Source organism: Balaenoptera musculus, chromosome 7, assembly GCF_009873245.2.
Source record: "Balaenoptera musculus isolate JJ_BM4_2016_0621 chromosome 7, mBalMus1.pri.v3, whole genome shotgun sequence".
In the NCBI taxonomy this organism is placed as follows: domain Eukaryota; kingdom Metazoa; phylum Chordata; class Mammalia; order Artiodactyla; family Balaenopteridae; genus Balaenoptera; species Balaenoptera musculus.
Window position 1 is genome coordinate 22,747,527 of NC_045791.1, and position 27,435 is coordinate 22,774,961.

Here is a 27,435-nt window from a genome sequence, read left to right on the forward strand (position 1 = left end):
ATGCTATTTTAGATAGTTGTCTAAATGTCCCTAGACTTAAGTCTTGCATCATAGTAGAACACAGTTCATCTTCAGGAATTACTTTGTGAAGAATACTGTAGTTGGCAAAACCTTAATTGACAAGAAAATAGTGTATTAGAAGGGTAAATGATGTCAAAATGGATTTTAAAAACACAGTAAATAAAGGTTCTAGAAGACATCTGCTTTAAAATAACAGGAATATAGGGTCAATCAAAATTTTTGCTTCTGAAATACCTTCTTGAGTTTTTGTAGAAACATCGTTGTATTATTCTGATCTGCTAAGGCAGTCTTCCTTATATTTTATATTAAGAAAGTTGTAACTTAAAAATTTTGTTTTTATTAGTTCCTACTGGCTTTTGCTCTTGTCTTCTCCCTGGTTTTTTTTTAAATCTTAATAAATTCTTGTACGACAACTATATATTTTTCATATATTATGGTTCTTATAGGTATACTTTCCCAGGCCTTTTGTTTATATGCATAAGTAGAATTCTTCTGGTATTCTTCAGACTTGCCTACATGTTCTAAAGGACAGAATAATTATTAGCATTAAATTCTGAATTATATAACTCTGTGAAACAGAACTTACATACATAAAAAATAGCAGTTTTAAAAAAATTTGACCTACAAATATAAAATTGCATTACCTCAGACTTTGGTTGGGGTAGGTTGTTTATACACTTGAAGGGAAAGTAATATAGTAATAAAAATAATTAGGAGTAACAAATACAAAAGAAAGAGGTTTCACTCTCGTATTAGGTAATGCAAGATCTCAAAGGTTGTAGTGTAACTGAAAAGTAGTATGAGGCTTTTAAAATATTATTTGAGATATGTTAAAAGAAGATACTGTTGTTTCCTGTTTTGGTATGTTTTCTGAAGCAAATTTCACAGTTTTTCCTTGTGAAAATGCATTTTAATCCTCTCCCCTCTGCCCCATCAAAATTAAGTGATTTTTAAGGTAAAGCATGCTCAAGGTGGTTTTTTTGTTGTTGTAATTTGGATGCAATTTTTGGTGTTTTAGTGGGAAATTACCCTGAAAGGTAGTTTTCATCCAATAAGACAAAAGCAAACCAAAAAAAAAAAAAATTTGAATATTAATTAAGTCATCCTGAAATTACCAAGGCAAGTATTGACACAGGAGTATTTAAATGAATTGAATTTTATTTAATTAAATTTTTTTGGTGGCCACTCTTAGGATCAGTTTAAACCTTTGTTAACCAGTTATTTAACATGGTGGTTAAGTTCAGTATGTCCAGTTTTGTTAGAAAAGCTCAAGTAGGGCATGGGCACACACCAAGCATATTTGGTTATTTGCATTCAAAGTGTATTTTTTAGAAAGTGAAGATACTTTTTCATGTGAACATTTTATCAGTGGCATTTGAGAACTGGCTTGAATCAAGTGGTACTTGGGAGGTATCTTGAGTTATGCTTTACTGTTGATAATTTTTATTTTCTCAGGTGTCTCATTTTCACTGTTGTTTTGTCTGCCTGCCTTCTCCCCACCCAAAGTCCTTTATTTCTTCATCAGATTGTATAATGAAACCAGTTATTTTTCCCTAGTAGGATATAACCAGGTTTAGTTGAATATGGGCCTGAGAAACTGACAACTTACTACAGGGTAAATGGAATTTCCTCATAGATCATTTTGGTTTAAAGGGAAAAAATGCCCTTTTTTAAAGCATTTGTACCAGAGTTGTCAAGTACTTTAGATATTTTATCTCATTTACTTCTTATCACTAACCCATGAGGGTCATACCATAAGTTTTTGAATCGTACTTGCCTGCAATTACCAGATGCACCACTGCTTTATGTACTCCACAGAGAGAGCACTGTCAGTTAAAATTGTAAAATGCCATCAATTTTAGATATGTTAAAATATGAAAAAAAAATGGGTATCTTAGAATTTATTAACTGTGCCATTAGTGCTGCTTCATTTTATGGTTATCACCCAAGGTCTTCAAAATAACTAACCTCCCAACATCAAGTGAAGTCAGGATAAATTTAGTTTTGCTTAACTTCAGAGATCTCTGGGCAGTATAGCATAGAGATTAATAGAGTGCATCCAGTCTGCTTTTTAATAGCTTTGTGACTTTAGGTAAGTTACTTAGCATCTCTGCTTCAGTGTTCTCATCTGTAAAATGGAAAGGATAACTGTACCTCCCTTGTAAGAGTTGTTACAAGAACCAAATGAGTTATATTTACATTTAGAATAGTGCTTTCCACATAAGTTGCTTTGTGTAAATGTCGGTTAATTAAAACAGTGATGCTATTTCTGATCTAAGATATATAAGTAGACGATGTGCTTAAAAGGAAGGGAAAAAGGGAACCATTAGAACCTTATCTAATGGTTCATTGGTGTTTTGTGCATACGATGGAGATTAAAGTATCTTATTAATTTGTCTTTTAAGTTTAATATAAGATTGCAGTCTTGATGATTTTGATATCTAAATTCATAAAAATAATACCACTGTATAAAGGTTCAACTGAAATCTGCTTTCCTTTCATTTCTGTTATGACATATTTAGTCAGAATATTGACATGCTATGATAGATGTCTTAAAAATAACCTGTTATATACTTATGATTCCTGTCAAACTCATAAGAAATTCATTCAGAAATATTTTTAAAGGATTTCAATATTAAAGAACCATGTTTAAATTTTTGTTAAGACATCTGACTTCTTCATTTTGAAGTATATGGAGGAAAAGTAATACTGAGGCAGTTTTTATTTATTTTAATGGTTTTAATATGTACCTGATTCTGTTGCTTCATTTGAGATTTAAAATCTTGTCATTTACCCTGATATAAAAATAAGGCCTTCCTTTGAACTTCTTGATATTTCCCTTTTTTCCACTTTTGCCTTGTTTTAATTTTATTCTTTTTGTTTTGAGCTCATATCATTCATTTACTCCATAAATTGACCAACTGTTAAATGCTGGGTTCTGTGTTTACAGTGATGAATTGGAAATAACCCTTGACCTGTAAGACTCACTATTTGGGATTTTTTAATACTGTTTAGTCATTGAGTGCTTAGGCACAGTGCTGAAGACTTCATATATCTGCTCTTTTTGTTTCAATCCTCATAACTACCTTTCTAGGGTAGTTCATTACTTTAAAAATGTTTCCACTAAATAAATGGCAGAGAAGAGTGAACTCTTGGTAGATGGAAGGGTGGTGAAGATCTGAGTGTGGTCAAGGTAATGTGGAGAGGGAGAGCTTTGGTGTTAAAATTCTTTTCAGATTAGTGTTTTCTCTCCTAGAAAGGATATGACTCTTGCATTCTGTTACCCTAATATAGCCTTCTTTGTTTTAATATAAAAATGTATTAGATTAGCATGAGGGAAGATTTTAAAAATTGTTCTGTCCCAATTTTAGGGTGGAGTTCGGAACATGGCTCTGGGAATAGGATTGTATTATAAACATTTAGGCATCAAGGTTGCTTATTTATTTATTAAATATTTATTTGCTTTTTTATTTTACATAAACTTTTATGGAGTATAACATACATTCAGAGATAGGCATGTAACATCATACAGCATCAACACCCTTGTGTACGGCTTCTTACATCAGTTTTTATGTGATCCATCTGTGTAGTGTGTAGTGGTAGCTTCTTCATTCTCATTCTGTTGTTTTCCATCCCATTGTATGACTATGTATATGTACCGTAATTTATCCATTTTACTGTTGATGAACATATAGGTTGTTTCCAGTTTTGAGTCGCAATGGATAGTGCCCCTTATAGAATGTTCTTGTATCAATACATATCTTTTGCTGCACATCTGCGCATATTGCTGTAGTAGAATTTTTTGGACCGTGTGTGCTTTTGTTCAGTTTTAGTATACATTACCCAGTGTTTTCCAAAGTGTCTTTTCAGTAATGAATGAGAGATTTATTTGTCCCACATACTCTGCAACGTTTGCTTGATATTGTTTCATTTATTTAGCTATTCTGGTGGGTGTAAAGTGGTATGGCTAGTTTTTCAAAATATACACAATTCCTTTCTTCACTCATACCCACGTACCCCTCCCATGTGCACACCAAGGGAAAGTGGAATAGAGACATGTATATTTTCATAAAACCCATCAAATGATTCTGGTTGCCTTGTCAGTTGATAAGATGCAGAATATAAAACAAATGTAAGTATAATTTAAGGAAAATGAGACTGTCATGAAAATTACAACTTCACTGTATAGTTTACTGACTTTCTTACAAATGATGCATTTCTGCCTAACTATTGCTAAACATGGGACAGGTTTTAAGATTTTGCAAGCTGGTGAAAAGTTTTGTAGGCCCTTTTATTGAGTGAGTCTGCAACATTTCCCCAAAGCTCTAATTACACAATACTGGAATGCACTTGCTCTTACTTGACTATCTACCCAGATTGTAGGTTGTGTTCATTCATTATTTTGTGAGGTTTTGCTACCCCTTAAATAGGGGAAGTGCTGTCTGCCCAGCAGAGTTGACTCAATTTTCAGAACTTGAAAGTTGAGCAAATTTTACCAAATGCCCACAGCATGCTACGTATTGTTTTAGACTTAATTTCTTGTTATTTATGGAGTTTTTCTTGTGTCACAGACAGCAGTGTTGCTAATTTTTTTTTTTTTAATTATCGAATTGTGTAGTGAATACCAAGGATGTGAAAAATACTTTTGCCTGTGTATCTTTTTCAGGGTTAGGACTGTGGTTAGTCTCTTCTCATTCCCCAGTCAATGTAGATCATGTTAGAATCATATGTAGGGATGCACCATTCCTGTACCTTTTGTGAATCATAATTAGTTGTTGATTTCTTCTGTTTTAAGTCACACATACAGACTCATAACTGCAGATAAGCTCATAGTTTTCCCTTTTTAACATTGCCTTATGCCTTTTTAGAGCTAATATTTTAATATCTGACTTTATTTCTTACTGCTGCAAAGTACTGTTCGTGGGTAGCACAGCTGTTTGATAAATACTTGTGCTCTACATATTCATAAGTAGTTACTGATTATTGCTAGTCATAAGAATCTTGGGATTATTAGCTCATCATCAGAAGAGCTGAGATGGCATTCATGTACTTAAAGTGTTCTCTTGAGGTATAAGAACAACTCAGTTTATTTTTTTGCAAAGCATTTCCCTGAGAGGCGGGGCTGGTAGGTGGATGGCAGCAGCCTCCTTTTATTTAGTCTAGCTTGACCGTGCGTTACATTATTTCAGAAAAGACTGGATTAAAATCCAGGGTCTCCTAACACATTGGTCTTCATGGATCATTTTGCTTCATTTCTTTCTCTTTCAACTTTTCTCTCTTTCTTTCCTTTTTTTCTTCTTTTTTTCCCCTGTAAACTAAGCAACTATATGAAATGTTTTTCTTTAAGAAAGTGTGATTCCTTAAGGAGGATTAAGCCATTTTAATGGTTATAGACATGAAAGGTGTAATGATAGAGACATATAGATCCCTACAACCGTGTATCCTAAGGCATGCTGTTTTGCCCATTTCTTTCCCCTAGAGTTTATCATTTAGAGTTCCCCAAAGTGGTAGTTCCTCTTATCTTTTTCAATGATGGTGGGTTTTCCTGCTTTTGTCTAGGATAGTACTAGTTTATGTCTTTTGTCCCAGCATCTTGTCCACTTTAACATTTGTAATGACTGCTTAATTTTTAATGAAATACTATTATTAATAGTTGCATTAAAATAAGCCTTAGTGGGTTTGGTAGAATTTTTATTTCCAGCTGCTGCCATGGTCTAGTCTAGTGATAGGTGAGAGATGTGTAATAATGAGTTCTGCCTTTAACAGGTGGTCAAATCTGAAAGGAATCTTAAGTACACCTCTCTTTCCCTAACCCATCTCAGATACAGTGTAACCAGTGACAGTATCAAGGTGGGGATCTCCATGATTAGAAGTGGGCTGGGACATAAATGATTAGGGGTAACTAACTCCTCGTGGTCTCAGGTGATGGTAAGAGATTTGATGCCTCCGCCTTCATTGACTGCTTTGAGTACCAGCCTGTTCCATGTTCATGCAGCTTGCAAGATTCATGAAGTCACAAGGATAGCAATAAGTGGTGTCAGTGAGAAACTGTAGGTTATGGAAGCTGAATAGTGGTTGAGCAGTTCTGCCATAGAATGAGTAAGCAGCACTGTTTAGTAAAGCTTTGTGTGATGATGGAAATGTTCTATGATTCCCACTTTCCATTATGGTAGCCATTCGCCACTTGTGTATGTTGAGCACTGAAAATGAGTCTAGTACAACTAAGGAGCTGAATTTCTAGTTTAATTATTTCATCATTTGGTAAGACTTTTGTTTTGCAACAAATCCTCTTGAAATCAATTAGTTAAAAACAGAAGTACGTATTTAATGAAAGTGTACACTTCAGAAGCTGTTATTCTGCTTTTTTAAAAGATTTTCTACACCATTGCTCAGCAACCCAAATAACAGAGCGTACAGTGGGTGGTTAGACTGATACAGAATGGATGGTTTACAGAATTGTTGTGATAAAAGAACAAAGGAGTGAAATGTTAAGCATGCTTACTAGAGAGTTTTTGAAGTGATGCACTGTGGGTTTTGAGTTTGATAAGGAAGGAAGGGAAGCCATAAGGGGGTAATGACTTAAGAAGAATGGTATGGACTCAGTGAAGTGTTGGTAATAAGAGCTGTTGGGGGATTAAATTGATGACAGAATAGGAATAAGTTCTGTTATTAAAATGATATATTCAAGTTTATTTCCATGGTTGGTCAAGCTATCCTAGGTAGTAAGTTCCAAGTCAGAATCTCTGAAAAAGATTGCTAAAATTTTAAGTGGGTGAGATCATTCAGGAAGGTAAAAGAACTTTGATGCTGGTAGGAAAGAAGTCCACTGGAGTGCAGTCATCCAGGGTGGTGGCAGGAATAGTGAAGAAGACAATGGAGACAGTGGTTGAAGTCCTCCATAAAGGAGTCTAACTCAGAGAGGTGAGTAGGTGATTGCAAGAGAGAAGAATGTAAGAGAATTTTTTAAGAATGGACTCATGCAGTTGCCATACACTTTTGTTAGGTTGGAAAAGTAGTCTGGAAGCAACAGTGGTGAGTCAGAAGAACTCTTCAACTACTTCCAACTCCTTTTACTATGGGGTTCGCCAAAAAGTTCATTTGTTTTTTTCCATAAGATGACTCAAGTGGTGCTTAGTTGTCTTTAAGTTCATTCGAAACAATTTTGTTAGATTGTATTGTGACAGCTGTCATATCAGCGTGCATTAAAAAAAACTTACCAAATTGGTGAATTTTTGTGTAGCCATTTTAATATTGAAGATGGAAGAAAAACAACATTTTCGGCATAGTATGCTTTATTAGTTCAAGAAAGGTAAAAACACAACTGAAATGCAAAAACAGATTTGTGCAGTGTATGGAAAAGGTGCTATGACTGATCAAACGTGCCAAAAGTGGTTTGTGAAGTTTCATGCTGGAGATTTCTTGCGGACAATGCTCCACAGTTGGGTAGACCAGTTGAAGTTGATAACGATCAAATTGAGACATTAATTGAGAACAATCAACATTATACCACACGGGAGATAGCTGACATACTCAAAATATCCAAATCAAGCATTGAAAATTATTTGCACCAGCTTGGATATGTGAATTGCTTTAATGTTTGGGTTCCACATAAGTGAAAAAAAACCTTCTTGACCATATTTCCACATTCAGTTCTCTATTTAAACGTAACAAAAATGTTCCGTTTTTAAAACAAATTGTGACGGGCGATGAAAAGTGGATACTGTACAATAATGTGGAACAGAAGAGATCGTGGGGCAAGCAAAGTGAACCACCACCAACCACACCAAAAGCCGGTCTTTATCCAAAGAAGGTGATGTTGTGTATATGGTGGGATTGGAAGGGAGTCCTCTATTTTGAGCTCCTTCCAGAAAACTAAATGATTAATTCCAACAAGTTCTGTTATTAAAATAATATATTCAAGTTTATTTTCGTAGTTGGTCAAGCTATCCTAGGTAGTAAGTTCCACTGAACCCCAATTAGACCAACTGAAAGCATCTCTCAACGAAAAGTGTCCGGAATTAGTCAACAGAAAACACATAATCTTCCATCAGGGTAATGCAAGACCGCACGTTTCTTTGATGACCAGGCAAAAACTGTTTCAGCTTCACTGAGAAGTTCTGATCATCCACCGTATTCACCAGACATTGCACCTTCGGATTTCCATTTATTTCGGTCTTTACAAAATTCTCTTAATGGAAAAAATTTCAATTCCCTGGAAGACTGTAAAAGGCACCTGGAACAGTTCTTTGCTCAAAAAGATAAGTTTTGGGAAGAATGATGAATACGTTAAGTTCAGTAAAGTTCTTAGTGAAAATGAAAAACGTGTCTTTTATTTTTACTTAAAAACCAAAGGAACTTTTTGGCCAACCCAATAGATCCTTCACAGGTGTAAGAAAAGGATATGATTTTAGCCTCTCTGACCTTATCTTTGTTTCTCCAGTGCCTGACCGATTTAGGTTCTTAATAAATGTTTGCTCAGTAAATGCTAGATGAATGTGAAATTGTTCCAGTGTCTGTCCTGGAATTCTAGAACAAAGAACATTGCTTAGACACTTTTAAAAAGTGATTTGAAAACTAGTAACAGGAATTGTTACTTGGTTTTGTTTTTGGCAGCACCGGGTGGTTTGCGGGATCTTAGTTCCCTGACCAGGGATCGAACCCAGGCCCTCGGCAGTGAAAGCGCAGAGTCTTAATTACTAGACCCCCAGGGAATTCTCACTTTTTTGACTATAATTAAATGAGAAGGAAGAGAAATATGAAGGCAAAAGACTATTATGATTTGTTAAAAAAAAAACTATGGAGGCAAAAGCTTTAATCAAATGTTTACTCATATTTTCCTAAAGTAAAAGAGATGAGGGGAAGAGTAGGAGAAGGGACAGGGAGAGAATATAGGTTTTATTTTGGAGGAATGTTTTAGGACTCAAATAAATCTGAAAAATGCCTAGGGTTAATGTTAAGTGTATCCAGAATTGGCAACTAACTGTGCAGAAACTAAGTACTTTATAGACCTTATCTCCTTTAACACTCACTATATTCTTTCTGTATGAGAAATTATTCCCTTTCTGAAGATGAGAAAGCTAAGGGCCAAAAAGGGAAAGTAACTTGTTCAAGGGTTATAAAACCTAAAAAAACTTGTGTTTTTTTTTAACTTGCATTGTTTCATATACACATCTTTTCTTTTGTGTACATTTCAATGAGTTTTGACAGATACGTTCACCTGTGTAACAACAGCCCAGTCAAGAGACAGATCATTTCCATTACTCCAGGAAGTTCTCTAGAAGTTTACACAATTCCTGAGAGACACTTTGGATGTTAGTCTATCTTTTTACAACTACACCTCCACATTACTTGCATTAAAAGGGAGATGGAAGTTAGAGATAAGCAGTGTGAGAGCAGCAGCGTGAGAGCAGTAGTGTTCATAGCTCATGTAAATAGCTCATGGAGAGCCTAGTGATAAAGGTTGAAAAAGTAAAAACAAAACCTCAAAAACATACTTAGGCAAATTTAACTCTGTTCTTCTTCATAGTTCATGAGATTATTACTGTTTTGTAAACTAGTTCTACTTTTTAGTTTCATATTAATACTCATACACATTAAACTAATTTATTGAGTGCTTTCTATGTACCAGACACTATACTAGGCGTCTTCTATACACTCCCATTCAGTACACCAGTCATTTGAGATAATTACCATTTATTATTCCCATTTTACAAACAAAACTGAGGCCCAGAGAGCTTACACAGCTTCAGGATCTGCATCTAACTCTAAATTCAGAAACCAAATTCTTAACCCTGATGGTGTTCCATGGATCATTCTGTAATACTAAATTATATCTGGTACTTTGTTTTTTAGGAAGCAATAAATTTTGTATTGTCTAGTAAATATGTAATACCTTTCCAGTAGTTGACTTCAAATCTAGTCACTATGTCTTTGCTTAGTATCTGCCATCGTATACACTAGGCAGTACGTAAAAATGAAAATATAATCTCAAGGAGTTCAGCATATTTGATGAATTGAAAAAAAACCATAGTATTTTCAGTTAAAAATCCTGGATTCACGGACTTCCCTGGTGGTCCCATGGTTAAGACTCCGTGCTTCCAGTGCAGGGGGCGCAGGTTCAATCCCTGGTCAGGGCACTAAGGTCCCACACGCTGTGGGGCATGGCCAAAAAGTGGAAAAAAAAAAAAAAACAACCAAAAAATCCTGGATTCAATTTCTGAATTTTTTTTTTGTCTTTTTGGTTTTTTTTAAAACTCTATGACCTTAGATCATATTGCTTCTGTTTCAGTTTCCCTGTCTGTAAAATAGAAGTAACTACTTCACAGGGTTGTTTAGAGGATCAAATGAGATAATATGTATAGGAGTAAAATTCTAAAGTGTGAAGTAAAATCTTACAGATTATTGTACTAATAATTACAATAAAGTTGATTAATTCTATATGAGAGGCATTGGTTATGAAAGTGCTTGGGTACCTAAGGAGTAATTCATTTTACTGAAGAAAATGGTATGGGAGTAAACATAAACGGTTGGTTAGTAAACATTTTACAGAAGAAATGGCAGTCGAGATCAACAGATTAAAACACTGTTGGTGCTTAAAGAAGGAATAAGGTTAAGTTATCTTATTGTTTGTTGATTGAGATAACTTACTCCTCTTGTGTTTGATAAAGAGTCTGTTGCTATAATTTATAAATTAGATCTTGAATAAAGATTCTACCTGAAGGGACCCCTGAGATCTAGTTCAAATAATGCCATCCTTCCTTGTGTCCACAGGGTTTAGCTAAGTGTAGAACCTCCCAAGATACTCAAACAGGTCAGTGAATAAGAGAGAGAGAGACTATAAAGGAACAAATGAATGAGTAAAAAAAAACAAAGGAATGGGGGGTGGGGTGGGGTCTTGCAGCTTGGCCATAGTGAGTAGTCTCCTGACTGCTGGTCTTGCCCTGTTTTGGTTCACAGTTTATATATTACTATAATTTAAAATCTTACCTCATGAAGTTTAATGACCGTAGTCATAAACTGCCATGGTAAGTATTTAAATAAGGCTGATTTTTTAAAATCCCAATACTGTCTTTATAAGATTTCTGGAAATAGCCTCCTTTTACTTGTATTTTTTCCTTCACCCTCCTCTGGAAATAGCCTCCTTTTAGAAAGTGAAATATTTGCTTCATACATTTTAAGGGGATATGACTATTAATATAGATGCAGATAGGCTTATAATTTTCTTATTGTGCCTTGTATATGTCATTACACAAGTAATGTGAAAACAATTGAACTTGTAGCAACTAGCATGACATATAAATCTAGTTGTTTTTAAATGATTTTTTTTTTAAATGGTTGCCAAAGAGCCAGACTGTCCTTAATATGAAATGCTACAGGAAACGCAATCAGGTTCTGAAGTGATCTGTAGTCGATTTTTTTTTTCCCAAGAAGTTCATTGCACTATGAGGAAATCATGTAGTGATATCAAGTACATCTTAGTCTACAGTGTATGAGTCGTACTGTATAAGCTTATGTTAGAACTGGATAGGATTTAGTGATTCTTGCCCTGAATGCTTTGTTTAGCCAACAGCTCAGTGATGTGCAAAAGGGCATGTGTTCTGAAACCAAAAAGGGCCAGGGACACGGAGCGACTGGGCCCGTGAGCCACAATTGCTGAGCCTGCGCGTCTGGAGCCTGTGCTCCGCAACAAGAGAGGCCGCGATGGTGAGAGGCCCGCGCACCGCGATGAAGAGTAGTCCCCACTTGCCGCAACTAGAGAAAGCCCTCGCACAGAAACGAAGACTCAACACAATCATAAATAAATAAATAAATAAATAAATAAATAAATAAATAAATAAATAAATAAATAAAAGAACGTGAATTTCTTAAAAAAAAAAAAAAGATAAAAAAAAAAGGCCAGGGATAGAATCCAGGTCTCTCAACACGTGGACCCCAGGGCTTTTTTCCATTTTTACCTTTGTTAAGAAAAATGACATTGCGTCTATGTCAAGAAATGTTAAATGACTTTTAGTTTTAATCCTTTTTTTAAAAAAATACATTAAAGTGACAGAAATGGAGTGATTTTTGGGGGTTACAGTGTGTGTACACGGGAGTTGACTTTCAGTTTTTTGTTCTTTTTTTTAAGGGAGAACCTTGGCGTTGAATGACAAGGCAACAGTAAGCAGAGGCTTTAAATCCCTGCTTGTGTGCAAACCTTCACCAACACGTATTAATGGCTTTTAGGATTTATCAAATAGAGAAAGAGTTCATCTTAAAATGTCTGTATTTTGCCTATACTAATAAAGTTTCCATATATATGTTATTAGAACTACCTCCTTACTATCAGTGTTAGAGGATGTTGTAGATTTCAAAACAGATTCCATAACACTGGAATAAGATCCTGAAACAAAGAAGTTGAAAACTAGCCCAGAGGTCTACCTCTCAGGATAATACTCAGGTAAAACGGAAGACTTAGTCATAGGTAGAGGACAGATGGATAGCTGCAGCAGGGATGATGAGATTTTTGTATTATTGGTAATAATAGCTTTCTGGTCTAATCCTCACACTAGAAATGTGATTCTCAGTGTGAGATCCCTAGACGAGCAGCATCAGCACCATCTGAGACTTGTTAGAAATACAAATTCTGGGGCCTGACCAAGACCCACTGAATCATTCATCCTAGGGTTGGGGCTCAGTATTCTGGTTTCACAAGGCTTCCAGGTGATTCTAATGCACAGTTAAATTTGAGAATCACTGCCCTAGAAAAATATAAACCTGTGAGTCTACCATTTGTAATCACTTAGAGGCTGGCACTACTTGGTTGGACCATATAAAATTACCCATAGTCTCCTGCTTTTGATTTACAAAAATGTCAAATTACCAAGTTTTAAAGAAAAGTCACCTTTTATTTTGGGCAGAGAGTTCAAACTGTAAAACTGCTATTTCACTTAGGCCTCTCAATAACCAAAGTAGGAAAAAATTAAGGGCCCCAGTAAGAGACTATAAGGTAAATGGAAGTATTTGAGCAACGTGTGCGTGCGCGCATGCGCACGCACACGCCCTGGGTAATTTCATCATAAGCCGTGACTCCTGAGTACCCGTCCGCTCCCCACTCCAGCTCTTTTGGCTTTCCTCTTCTATAGATATATATATAGTCAGGAAGGAGGAATGGTCTTCCCACCCCCAGCCATTTTTTTTCTTGAGGGTTCAGAGTATTTCCATTGCTATATCCTTCATCAGCCCCTGTTCCTGCCCCCTAAGATTTTTACTAGGACCTGTTTAGATGTGCTGCCACTGAGTTGACTCACTCTCCTGAGAGTCACAGCTGTTTCTGTTTCGAAGAGGAGCCTTTCTCTCCCTGTTATATGCATTTTAGTGAACTTTAATAAACTTGAGATAAACTGGTTTTAAGTGATTGGAACTACAAGATGGCTTTTCTCCATTATTTTCCTCAGACCATTTAATTAGTCCCCTCCCTCTTTTTTTTTTTTTTTAAAGAAGGATATTTGTTTTACTTTTTTTTTTAAAGGAATTCCTTTATTTTTATTTTTTATTTATTTATTTTATTTATGGCTGTGTTGGGTCTTCGTTTCTGTGCAAGGGCCCTCTCCAGTGGCGGCAAGCGGTGGCCACTCCTCATCGCGGTGCGCGGGCCTCTCACTATCGCGGCCTCTCTTGTTGCGGAGCACAGGCTCCAGACGCGCAGGCTCAGTAGCTGTGGCTCACGGGCCTAGTTGCTCCGCGGCATGTGGGATCTTCCCAGACCAGGGCTCGAACCCGTGTCCCGTGCATTGGCAGGCAGATTCTCAACCACTGCGCCACCAGGGAAGCCTCCCCCTCCCTCTTTTTAAAAAATAAACACTGAGCATTGTGCTAGGCTTTGCATTGCAGAAATGAATAAAACAGAAAAACCTTCAAGAAGATCATAGTTTAGGTTAAAACACAGCTGTTCTGTGCACATAAAACTCAGTAGTAAAAGGCAGTAAATGAACGGAGGGTGATGGAGGTGGTAGGTGTATTTAATGGGAGCTGACTATGGCCATCAGTAACCAATTTCAGTTTTCTAAATGGGCATACTGTGTTATGTACTGCTTTCCCTCCTGCTTATAATGCTTCTTAAAAATAGAAGTCGTAATTATATTGCGATTCGTATTACATAAGAGTAAAAAGAAGAGGAAGTCACCTTCCCACCCCCAGTTCCACTTCCCACTGTAAATTGTGCCTGCTTTTAGTTCTAGACAGTATTGCCTACCTCTGTGAATGATAGTCTTATTTCTCTCCTCACTCCGTCAATCTCCCAATTATTATTCGTTGTTAAGGCTACATCATCAAGGTGTTTGCATTTTAATTTCTTTTTTGCTTTATTTGCAGACCAATTCTAAAAATTTTAAACCTGGAAATATTTATAATGTGATTATATAAATACTTACTATAGAACAAAGTAGGGTGGCCTCACAGAAAATGAAATGTAATCCTATGTACATAAAAACTTTACCAATGGAAAATTTTCTAAGTGTCAAATTGTAGTGAATTCTCCTAGTTTCTTTTTTAGTTTCCTTCTCTACTGAGACCTGTTCAATTCTGTTGTTTTTTCAAGCCCATGGTTTCTTTCTTTAGGGTTCATTTTCATTTGGTTAGAGCTGTGGGCTTCAAAACGAAGCATCCACATAAACGGGTTACACAAGATAATTTGGGGGGGTGTCAGAATATATTAAAAATTAAATTATTTAATTTTATCTGATTATTTTAAATTTTAATTTTGATATGCTTTATAATATACATAAATATATTAGTATAATAATATGTTAATTTATAAATAGACATGCATGCTGAGAGCAAATGGTTTTTTACTCATAAAGGCATGTCATACAAAAAAGTTTGGAGTTCATTGGGTTCATTGAGTAATTTTCAATATAGAATGGCAGACTTTTCAAGTATTTGCTGTCTGAAAATGTCCTTTCTTCAGCTTGCATTCCTGAAGAATTTTGAGTATGAAATTCTAAATTCAAAATTTTTCTTAAAAACCTTAGAAGCATTTCTCCTTATATCTTAACAGCATTTAGGTTTCAGTGTGACTGGTTCCTTTGTAGATAACGTGAGAAGTTTTAGGATTTTCTCTTTTTTGGTGGAACTTTGAAATTTTGCCAGGATGTGCCTAGGTATAGATCTTTTTTCAGTAAGTATTCTTGGTACTTGGTGAGGCCTGACTGGGAACTTGTGTCTTCCTTCAGATCGTGGAAATAGTCTGTTTTTTTCTCTTGATATAGCTCTGTTATTTCTGTCTTAATCCCCTTCAGGAGCATTTAATGGCTCTCCTGTTGGAATATTGGATCTCTTCTGTCTGACCTCCAGGTCCCTAACTTCTCTTATTTCCTATATTCTTTGTGTATTTAGTTTGTGTCTTCAAAAGTAGTCTTTATCTTTTATTCTCCATTAATTATAAACATTTTATTGTTTATCTTACCCATTGGAATTATCATTTATATATATATATATTTTTTAATATTTATTATTTTTGGCTGCGTCAGGTCTTAGTTGCGGCACACGGGCTCTTCGTTGCAGTGTGCAGGCTTCTCTCTAGTTGTGGCACGCGGGCTCCACAGCGTGTGGGCTCAGTAGTTGGGACGCTTGGGCTCTCTAGTTGTGGCACGTGGGCTTAGTTGCCCCGCAGCATGTGGGATCTTAGTTCCCTGACCAGGGATTGAACCTGCATCCCCTGCGTTGGAAGGCGGATTCTTAACCACTGGACCACCAGAGAAGTCCCCCATTTATATTTTTAATTAACAAGAATTCTTGTTTTCTGACCACTTGTTCAAAGCAGCTTATTCCTGTTTTATTTAAGTGTACCATTCTGTCCCCTGCATTGTTTCCATTTCTACCAGGGTTATTTTGTTTTATTTTGTTTTATTTTACAGTTTTGGACCTTTTCCCAGTTGTCTGTTGTGATTTTCTCCTTTAAGTTTCTCTGCTGACTTGTTCCTATCTAATTGATTTCTCTGCTAATTTGTTCCCATTTATCTGCCTTAAATTTCTCAAAATATCTGATCCACCAATATCATCCTTTTGTACTTTCCAGCCCTGTTATGACTTCATTCTTTTGCAAAAATTTGTTTTCATCTCGTTGGTATGTTGGGAAATAAAAAGGACAGATAAATGTGCTCACTTGACCGCCTTGAACTATGTACTGCTTTCAAAGTTCCATCTTGGGTACAATATCTGATCCAGACATCTAGAAATTAGAAAGTTGATAGAAGGCCATATAATCTGTCACATGACTTTGGAAGAGAGTATGAAACCCCTTTGTTTGTTTGTTTTGGTTTTTGTTGTTTTTTTCTGTTAATAACATGCTAGAAAGGTTGTCTTTAAGAATTTATTATAAGCTTAGGCTGAATCCAGGCAGGCAGGCAGACATTGCCAAATTTTAGCATTATATTCCTGGGCAGATTATGTAGCCTTTTTGCACTCTAGTTTACTCCCCTATAACATTGGCAGAAGCAGCGATTACTCTCCTCATAGAGTTATTCTGGGAATCAAATTAGATAAACACTTAGGCCTGGCATATAGAAAGCCTTTACAAAATATTTATTCTTGATATTGTTAGATTGCTTCTATTCAGGAAAAAGTTACACATTTTAGATAACTCTTTCCTTATAGAACAGATAAGTTTCTGTAAAGTTGGCTATGAAGTTGATTACTATAAAATAAATTTTCACAATGATTCTCTGTATAATACTGAAAATGCATTTGCAGAGAAAACTTCCTCAGTTCCATGAGTTGAAAACCTTGGATGAAGAAGTCTGTTGGTGACTTGCTGGAACCAGTAGCAAACATACTTGCAGTAATTGCTAGAGATTTTTGTTCCCTCTTAGTAAGCACCTACTGGAATAGTAATAGGGTTCTTTGCATGACTGGACTCAGGAAGCTAATAACACTCTTCTCATTGTGTCATTTTTCTGTGTGTGTACTTCTGTAAAGTTATAATAAATATGTATATTTTTATGGTCTTCTTGAATGTGATGATAATTCCATGTCCTCTCCTACCCCCAAACTCTTAAATTGTCCAGAAATGCAGCTTCTTATTGTCTCTTACATGAATCACCTTTATCATTGACTTAAGTCTGTTTTCTAAACTACAAACCTTGATATCCATAATTCCTCAAAACCTTGTCACTTATACCTCTGCTCTTCTGACTTCATTCTCTGATACTTCACTATATGAATGTACCATAGTTTATCCATTCTATTACTTAGGAATAATTGGGTAGTTTTCAGTTTTTGACAATCACAAGAGCTTTACTGCTTTATTTTTATATTTATATCTAGAGCCCATCAATGAACAATCTTGTACACATATTTTGAAGAACATATGAATGTATGCTTCTGGCTGTATACCCAGGAGTGGAATTGATGGGTTTCAAGGTATTCAATTGTTTGGCTTTAATAGATATTGCAAACAGTTTTCCAAAGTGGCTAGACTAATTTATACTTTCACCATCAGTGTAATTTTAGAGATGCATTTCTCCCCTCTGGCAACATGTATTGTCTTTTTTAATTTTAATTTTAGCCATCCTGTTGTGTGAGTAGTGGTTATCACACTGTTGTCTTAATATATTTGTCTGATGACTAATGAAGTTGAACACCTTTTCATATGTTGACTGACCTTTTGGATATCTTTTTTTTTTTTTTTTTTTTACTTTTTATGCAGTATTTAAGTCTTTGGCCAATTTTTCTGTTCAATTCCCTGCATTTTTTATAATAATTTATAGGAATTCTCTGTATACTCTGGATATAAGCCCTGTATCAGATCCCTGTATTGCAGATATCTTTTTCTACCCTGTGTCCTGCTTAAGAAATACTTGCCTACCCCAGAGTTGTAAAGATATTCTCCCATTCCCTGCCACCCCAAGTTTTATTGCTTTACTTTCATATTTATATCTGAACTATATCTGGAATTGATCATTGTATATGATGTGAGGTAGGAGTCAAGATTTTATTTTTCTATATGACCGTCCATTTGACCCAGGACCATAAAGACCATCATTTCTGTACTGCATTTCATTATTTGTCATAAATGTGCTCAATATGTGTACATCTGTTTCCAGATTCTGTTTTCTTCCATTGGTCAGTTTCTCTTAATTTTTTCACCAGTACCACTCTGTCTTAATTTTAATAGCTATATTTTAAGTCTTGAAATTTTATACTTATTTTTTATACTTAAGTCTTGATGTCATACACTTGACGTACTTATAGTCCTTTAGCTTTGTTGTTCTTCCAGAATGCTTTTGCATATCCATATAAATTTTAGAATTCATCTATCAATTTCCACAAAAAGCAAAATTGTGATTTTGATAGTGATTGCACTGAATTTATATGTCAGTCTGGGGAGAATTCTTTATAAGATTTATTTTACATTTCATGAACCGTGGCATATTTCTTTTTACTTTTCTCTCAGTACCATTTTGTAGTTTTCAGTATAGAGTTTGTGAGCATCTTTCATTAGATTTACTTCTAGGAAAAGTGGATTTTTAAATTATATTATAAATGGTATCTTTTAAATATTCTATTTTCTAATTGTTGCTAACATATAGAAATACAATAGATTTTTATATGTTATACAGCAACTTGTGCAAAATTCCTTGTTAATTCTGTTAGTTTGTACACAATCATGTGTGTTATCTGGGAATGATGATTATTTTCTTTTTTCTTTTCCAATTCTTATGCCTTTATTTTTTTCCTGCTTTAAGGTACTGCCTGGGACTTCAAGTGCAGTGTTGAGTGAAAGGCTGATAGTGGTCTTTCTTGTCTCATCTCACCTGGAACTCTTACTGTAGGGGTGTGGGTATGAGTTTTAAGATACTTTTTGTAAAATTAAAGAAGTTCTTTTTTTTTGGAAGTTCTCTTTTATTTGCAGTTTTTTAAAGAGTTTTTATCCCAAATGGGTATTAAATTTTATCAAATGCTTTTTCTGCATCTGTCAGGGTGATCTGTTTTCCCCCTTTTTTGGTTAATAGAAAAAACTAATAGATTCTGATGTTAATCACCCTTGCATTACTCAACTAAAACTTCATTGGTCATGAAATATACTTTTTATGCAATCCTAGGTTTGACTTGCTATTAGTTTGCTTAGGATTTTTATATGTATGTTCACGAGACAGACTTTCCTATATCTTTCCTTCTTGTAATGTGCTTGACAGGTTTTGGTGTAAAAGTTACACTGGTTTCATCAGACAAGCTGGGAAGTTTGTTTTTGTTTTCCATTTTGTGGAAGAGCTTGTGCAGTGAAACCATTCCTATAAGTTTTCCTTGTGGGAGGGTTTTTAATAAAGTTTAATAAAAATAGGACTTTATAATTTTCTCTTTCATATTGTATGTCAGTTTTGGAAAGTGATTTTTTTCAGGTAATTTTCTCATTTTACTTAAATTATCAATTAAGTTGGTGTAACGTTTTCATGATAGCCTCATTATCCTTCACAGCATCATTTTAGGTGTTGTAAATTTGTGTCCTCTCTCGTTTCCCTTGATTAGTCTAAAGCTATCGATTTTATTATTTTTTTCAAAAATAATACAAAGCATTTGGCTTTGCATTTTTTTCTGTTGTCTGTTGTACATTTTTTTTCCTAGTCATTGCTTTCTGCTCATACTTTTATTATTTCTTCTACTTTCTTTGGGTTTGATGTACTCTTTTCTAGCTTCCTTAGATGGAAGCTTGTCATTGATTTTCAGCCTTCCTTATCTGATATATGCATGAAAGGTATAAATTTCCTAAGCATTGATATAACTACATCTTACAAGTTTGGAAATTTCTTATCTTTAATATTCAGTTCAAAATGTTTTCTAATTCTCATTGTGATTTCTTTTTTCACCCATAGATTTAGAAAGCTATTATTTAATTTTTGGAGATTAAGTATTTTCTACTTATCTTTTTGCTTATTGATTTTTAACTTAATCCCACTGTGATTAAGGTTTATACTCTGAATGATTTCAATGACCAGTATTTGTTTGTAAGGCTTTCTTTATCTTGCAGTAATATGGTCAGTTTTGGCAAATGATTTCTGTGCCATTGAAAATAATTTGCATTCTTTTGCTGTTGGGTGCCATATCTCTCCCCTCAACTCCTGCCTCTCTCCCTCCCTCTGGCCCCTCATATATATATGTGAATATGGGTATGTATATTTACCTATATATGTCATTAAGATTGTTCCTTAACTTACTGAGAGAAGTGAATTAAAGTCTCCCACTGTGATTTTTGGAATCATCCTATTGCATACAGACACGTTTAGTATTATGTTTCTATGATTGACCTTTTTTCTCATTTTATTATTTTCCTTTTTATGTCTCTGAGTGCTTCTTGCTTTAAAATTTCTTTTAAATTTTAAATTTAGCTAATATAGCTGTACCTGCTTTGTTTTGGATAGGATTTGTCAGCTATATATTTTCTCATTATTTGTAACCTAAACCTTTCTTTTACCCTTATACAGGCACAATTTTATTGCATTTTGCTTTATTGTGCTTCACAGATAATGTGTCTTTACAAATTGAAGGTTTGTGGCAATGCTGTGTTGTCAGATGATGGTCAGCATTTTTAGCAAGAAAATATTTTTTAATTTATGTACATTTTTTTAGACATAATGCTACTGCACACTTAGTAAACTATAGTATAGTGTAAACATAACTTGTATATGCACTGGGAAATAAAAAAATTCATGTGAGTCACTTTACTGCATTATTCACTTTATTTCAGGGGTCTGGAACTGAACCTGCAGTATCTCTGAGGTATGCCTATATTTAAGTCTTCTCCAAACTTAAATACAGTTGACCCCTGAACAAAGTGGGGGTTAGGGGCACCAACCCCCCATGCAATTGAAAATTTGCATATAACTTTATAGTTGGCCTCCATATCTGTAGTTCCTTTGTATCTACCGTTCTGAATCTGAGGATTCAACCAATTGCCCCTCATACAGTACTGTAGTATTTATTGAAAAAATTGGCATATAAGTGGACCCACAGGGTTCAAACCCATGTTGTTCAAGGGTCAGCTGTAGTTGCATTTTTTTCCCCTTATACAGCTTCCCATAATGTTAATACCATATTAAAACCCATATTAAATAGTAATTAAATGTAACACCTATATTAAATAATATAACACTATTAAACTTACTGAAACCAAGAAATTAACATTGGTATAATACTGTTAAATGAAGACTTGAATCAGATTTTTACCAATTTTCCTACTACTATTTTTTTTTTTTTTTTTTTACTATTCCAAGATCTGACACTGCACTTAGTTGTTCTGTCTTTGGGATTTGTTTACTTAACCCAGTCTGATAATGGGAGTATATAGCCTATCTAAATATAGATAATCTTTTATATATTTATATCATCTACCATCTTACTATTTTCTGTATTTCCCTCTCCTTTTTTTGTTTATCTATTATAATTTGTTATGCTGTCTCATTTTTCTTTTAGTGGTTACCCTAGTGATTACAGTGTTTCATTGAGTTATATTGCCACTTCCCCAAGAATGCTAGAATCTTAGAACACTTTTTTTGTTTGTTAAGAACGCTTTTTATTACATTTACCCCCCCCATGCCTTTTACATTATTGTTGTCATGCATTTTAATTGTACATATATTTAAGCCCCACCAGACATTACAGTTTTTGTTTTATTGATGAATTTTGGAAAGTTCTCAGTTATATTTTCAAATGTTGCAACTTCACTCACATACGTTAGACTTTCACTGTGTGTCACATTTGTCCTAGGTTCTTTTTTCATTTTCCATATTTTTTTTCTGCTTCAGTACAAATGTCTTTTATTGACCTTTTAAAAAGATTTCTTTTCCTATCTTTTGCTGTTAAACTTACATATTAAGTTGTTAATTTCAATTGTTTTTTAGTTCTAGGGTTTCCACTTGATTCTTTCTTAAGGACTTAAATTCTTTTTTTTTTTTAATAAATTTATTTATTTATTTATTTATTTTGGGCTGTGTTGGGTCTTCGTTTCTGTGCGAGGGCTTTCTCTAGTTGGCGGCGAGCGGGGGCCACTCTTCATCGCGGTGCGCGGGTCTCTCACTATCGCGGCTTCTCTTGCTCCAGGCACGGAGGCTCAGTAGTTGTGGCTCATGGGCCCAGCCGCTCTGCGGCATGTGGGATCTTCCCAGACCAGGGCTCGAACCCGTGTCCCCTGCATTGGCAGGCAGATTCTCAACCACTGCGCCACCAGGGAAGCCCAGGACTTAAATTCTTGATAAAACTCTTTTTCATCTAGTTTTCCCCATCTTTTCCTCTGTTCTACAACATATTATTCACAGTTATTCTGAAAATTTTGTCTTCTGACTTCTGAATGTCTGAAGGTTCTATGCATCTGTGTCAGTTGCCTGGTTTTTTTCCTCCTAGTTTTAGGTCATGTTTATCTGTCTTTTGGCAGCTTGCAGTATTAATTAATTACTAGCCATTATGAAAATTGTAAAGGTTCCAGATGATATCTTCTTTCATAGAGTGTTCATCCTTTCCCCTCTTAGATATAAAGCAGAGGGGCTGATAACTTTGAGCTAGTCAGGTACTGACATCAATCAAGACCAAATTAAGGCAGTTTGTACGTATGGTTTGTTCTTCTCCTGTAGCTTAGCTTTCCAAGCCTTCCAAATAAGAGCCTGGTGTTCTTACTTGGGCCCCTCTCTCTTGCAGACACTGAACTCTAATCCTTGTCTTCTCAGCAATATGAGATATTTGAAAACTTTGCTGTGCTCTTTGAAGGCTTCTTGGCTTTCTGCTCCTTGCAGGGTCAGCATTCAGCAGAAATCTTACAGGGCACTTTTTCATCAGGATCTTAGCCCCTCAGATACCTACTTTTATCTTCTACCCCATGGGGCCAACAAAATCATTCCTGATATTTCTGCTTCTTGGCAGCAGCCCTCAGCTTGGACAAAACAAAGCCTGGATTCTCACTCTACATTGTGGCTAGAATCAGCGAACGCTCTTAGAGAAAAGATATTTGTAGTCTATCAGCTTACCTTTCGATTATTCCCTCTTCTCTGGAATCTTGGAACCCACTGTCCTGATTGCTTGAGTAGCTCTAAATGCCTTTAAACAGATAGTTACTTTATTTTTATCCAGGTTTTTCTGCACAGCAGAACTTAGTTCACTTGCCAGCGATTTCATCATACTCAGAAGCGGGAGACTCCATGATAGCCTCTAAGTACTCTTTTTGTATACATTAATTATCTTGGTTATTACCAGCCTTACCACCACTGCCCAAATTATTTGTCTTCAGATGTTACCTGTGAAGTTTTCCTTGCTATGTGTCTATTCTAATAATCACATTGTGCTAAGTGTAAGCACTTTATTTGATTATTTATATTTATATATATATATATATATATATATATATATATATATATAAATATATATATAAAATTTCATGTTATCCACTCACCAACCATAGGGAAATGAGGTACTATAATCTTTTAATAGGCAAAGGAAAGGCCCAGTATCTAAAAGATTACAGAATTCATGACAAAACAATGATTCACATTGGTCTCCGTATAGAACCCTTGCTATTAAGATCTGTGCTGCAGTTTGTGATCTCCCTATAATTTGCTTCCTTTAGAATCCAGCCCAGGGACCATCTTCAGGACATCCTTCCTGTCCTGAAAGTGCTTCATTATTACTCTGGTACATTCCTCTATCATATTACCATATTGAAAGTAATCTAGAATGTATCTATCTCTCCTACTATATTATAGTCTTCCCCAAAGCAGGGACTATATATATTATTCATCTTTGTAGTACTTCAGGGTCCATTAGTGTGCACGATATATCTAAGCATATAATAAATGTTTATTGCACTTCCATGAAGTCATCATATGCTTTTTTTTTTTTTAAGGGACATTTATTTATTTACTTATTTTGGCTGCGTTGGGTCTTCGTTGCTGCACGTGGGCTTTCTCTAGTTGTGGCGAGGGGGGGCTACTCTGTTGCGGTGCGCAGGCTTCTCATTGCAGTGGCTTGTTTTGTTGTGGAGCGTGGGCTCTAGGCACATGGGCTTCAGTAGTTGTGGCACGTGGGCTCAGTAGTTGTGGCACAGGCTCTAGAGTGCTCGCTCAGGAGTTGTAGCGCATGGGCTTAGTTGCTCCACGGCATGTGGGATCTTCCCGGACCAGAGATCAAACCCGTGTCCCCTGCATTGGCAGGTGGATTCTTTACCACTGCGCCACCAGGGAAGTCCCCATATGCTTAATTTAAAGAGATTTAAGAAGCTTATGATACATAAGCTTATCATAAGCTTATGATACATGTATTGTTATTATTTTATTATCTTTATTCTTCCTGATAAGTCTTAGCAAAACTGTTGAACATTATATATTATTATATATTAAATTACATACTAACTTATTTCATTATGTAATTATAGTCGATATATATAAAATTGCCTTGACCTCAGACAGTATTTTCAGTTATAACTTCATGAAGCAGTTCGATAACTTTTAGGATAAATATGGTAGTATTTCACAGTTGCAGCGTGATTTACATTTTGTTAGTTGAAGAATTAATACACAAAAATGTTATGATTAACATCACATTTGGTTAAGATAGCTCCTAGAAGACTTGCGCTGATTACAGATGACAGTACAAAAGAGGTACCTCGTAAATATGCTAGTCACATTTTATAACTGGATAGAATTTCGATAATATTCTTCAGACAGTATGACTTTAAGAAAAAAAACCTGAACTTTGTTGGATAATTCATATATTCCATTAGTCTGGAAGCTTGATAGCTAACACACTAGGAATACTACACAGCTGTTGAAAATGTCTCTCGAGAGTTATTAAAAATAATCTCTTTAGTACTTTATTCTCTAATAGTGGCTAATTTAGTCTCAACAGTTACAGAAGAGACTTTATAATTACTTCCATTATTTTTAATGACAAAAGAAATATGTGTGTATATGTAGATATGGACATGTATATGCATTTTTTTTAAATTAGGTAAAATTCATATAACATAAAACTCACCATTTTAACAGTTGTTTTTTTTTTTAATATTTATTTATTTGGTTGCACCAGGTCTTAGTTGTGGCTCACGGGGTCCTTAGTTGCGGCAAGTGGGCTCCTTGGGTGTGGCTCGCCAGCTCCTTAGTTGCAGCACACAGGCTCTTTAGTTGCAGCGTGTGAACTCTTAGTTACAGCCTGCATGTGGGATCTAGTTCCCTGACCAGAGATCGAACCTGGGTCCCCTGCATTGGGAGCTCGGAGTCTTACCCACTGTGCTACTAGGGAAGTCCCAAAATATTTATTGATTGATTGATTGATTGATTGATTGCTGTGCCAGGTCTTATTTGTGGCATGCGGGATCTTCATTGCAGCATGTGGGCTCTTAGTTGCAGCATGCAGACTTCTTAGTTGCAGCATGCATGTGGGATCTAGTTCCCCAACCAGGGATTGAACTCGGGTCCCCTGCTTTGGGAGTGCGGAGTCTTACCCACTGGACCACCAGGGAAGTCCTTTAACAGTTTTAAAGTATACAGTTCATTGGTGTTTATAGTACATTCACAGTATTGTGTAACCAGCACCACTATCTAGTTCCAGAACATTTTTATTACTCCAAAAGGAAACCCCATACCCACTGAGCAGTCACTCCCCATGTCTCACCCTCCCTCTAGCCCCTGGCAACCACTAATCTGCTTTCTGTCCATATGTCATATCATATTCTGGATATTTCATGTAAATGAAATCATACAGTGTGTGGCCTTTTGTGTTTGGCTTTTTTCATTTAGCATGATATTTTGAGGTTCATCCATGTTATAGCACATACTTCATTACTTTTTCTGGCTATATGATATTCCATTGCGTGGATATACATTTTGTTTATCAGTTCATCAGTTGATGATTTGGATTATTAGCCAATAAACTTTTGGCTATTGTGAATAGTGCTGCTGTGGACATCGATGTGCAAGTTTTTGTTCGAACACCTGTCTTCAGTTATTTTGGATGTATAATTAGGAATGGAATTACTTTTTGAGGAACTGCCAAATATACCGCAGCAGCTGAAATGAACCATTTTGTTTCCACCAGCAATATGCAAGGTTTCTAATTCCTCCACATTCTCACCAATGCTGGTAATTTTCCATTTTTTAATTATAGCGTAACCATCCTAGTGACTATTTTTTCCTTATGTTTGGCTTTCATCATTTTTACTGTGATGTGTCTATGGATCTCTTTGCGTGTATCCGACATGGATTTAGTTGAGCTCCCTAAATGTGTATATATTGTTGTTTTTCAATAAATTTGGGAAGTTTTCAGCATTTCTTAGAATATTTTTTTCTTCTCCATTTTGTCTTTTTTTCCCATTATATGTATGTCAGTGTACTTAATAGGGTCCCACACTTCTCTTAGGCTCTGTTTATTTTTCTTCATTCTTTCATCTATGGATTGCATAATCTCTGTTGATCTCTCAGCAGTTTCAGTAATTCTTCTACCAGTTCATATCTGCTGTATATGAACATGACCCCTTATGTCATTCTTCCATTTCAGTTATTGTACTTTTCAAGTCCAGAGTTTCCTTTAAAAAAAAGTAATAATAATTTTTACCTCTACATTGATATGCTCTATTTTTTGTGACATTGTCAACATACTTTACTTATTTAATCACAGTTTCCTTTAGTTCTTTACACATGTATACAGCATCTCCTACATAGACAGGTTTTGTTACCTACTTTTTTCCCATTATATGGGTCATGCTTTCTTGTTTCTTTGCATGTTTTTTGCAAAGAAAATCTGCATAATTTTATGTTTGAAACTGGACATTTTATATAATGTTAGAAATTCTTGGAGCTGATTTCTCCCTTCCAGTGCATATTATTGTTACTTGCTTGTTTATTTGTTCAGTGACTTGCGGGGTTATTTTAGTGGAGTGTTTTCCTCTCCTTCCATCCACCCCACTCCCCCACCCCACCCCCCAACACATACACACACACGCACACATGTGTGCACACACACACAGCCTCTGATGTTACTTCTCTAGGGTTATAGCCCTACGTTTTCCAACGGTTAATGCTGGGATGACAATGGTATTGGCAGGGTTCTTGACTATCTCTTTCCCTGACAACTTAGAACTCTTAGGATCCACTAATCTAAGGCTAATTGTGCTATAATTTTTAGCAATGGCCTGAGGCATTAATTGCTGCACATACTAATTAAATTTGAGTTCCTTTGGAGGAAAAGTTTCCTAAATCAGTGCTTGAGATATGTTCTGACCCCAGGAATGCTCCTCCTAGTTGTTTCCATTGCTCTCTGGCAAACAAACCCGCCTACAGTTTAGCTTTTATGTCCCAAGATTCCTCCAGTCTCCTCTCAGTTGCCTTTCACCAGGACCTCTACTGTTTTTCAGAGCACCCTTGCTCATTCCCTTGCAAATGAATCACTCTTTCTCTAGGAAAA

General features: G+C 35.6%; 1 protein-coding gene across 5 annotated transcripts in view; it reads left to right on the forward strand.

Moving 5' to 3' along the window:
• The window catches only part of SPOPL (speckle type BTB/POZ protein like), a 74,634-nt gene that overhangs the window by 6,027 nt on the left and 41,172 nt on the right, over nucleotides 1-27,435 (forward strand). For 3 of the 5 annotated variants that reach the window (XR_005020648.1, XR_005020647.1, XM_036858340.1), the window contains exon 2: nucleotides 20,741-20,772. The exons of the other annotated variants lie outside the window; for them this stretch is intronic. The gene's annotated coding sequence lies outside the window, so the exon portion shown is untranslated. The remainder of the gene's footprint in view (nucleotides 1-20,740; nucleotides 20,773-27,435) is intronic. 5 annotated transcript variants of the gene reach the window in all.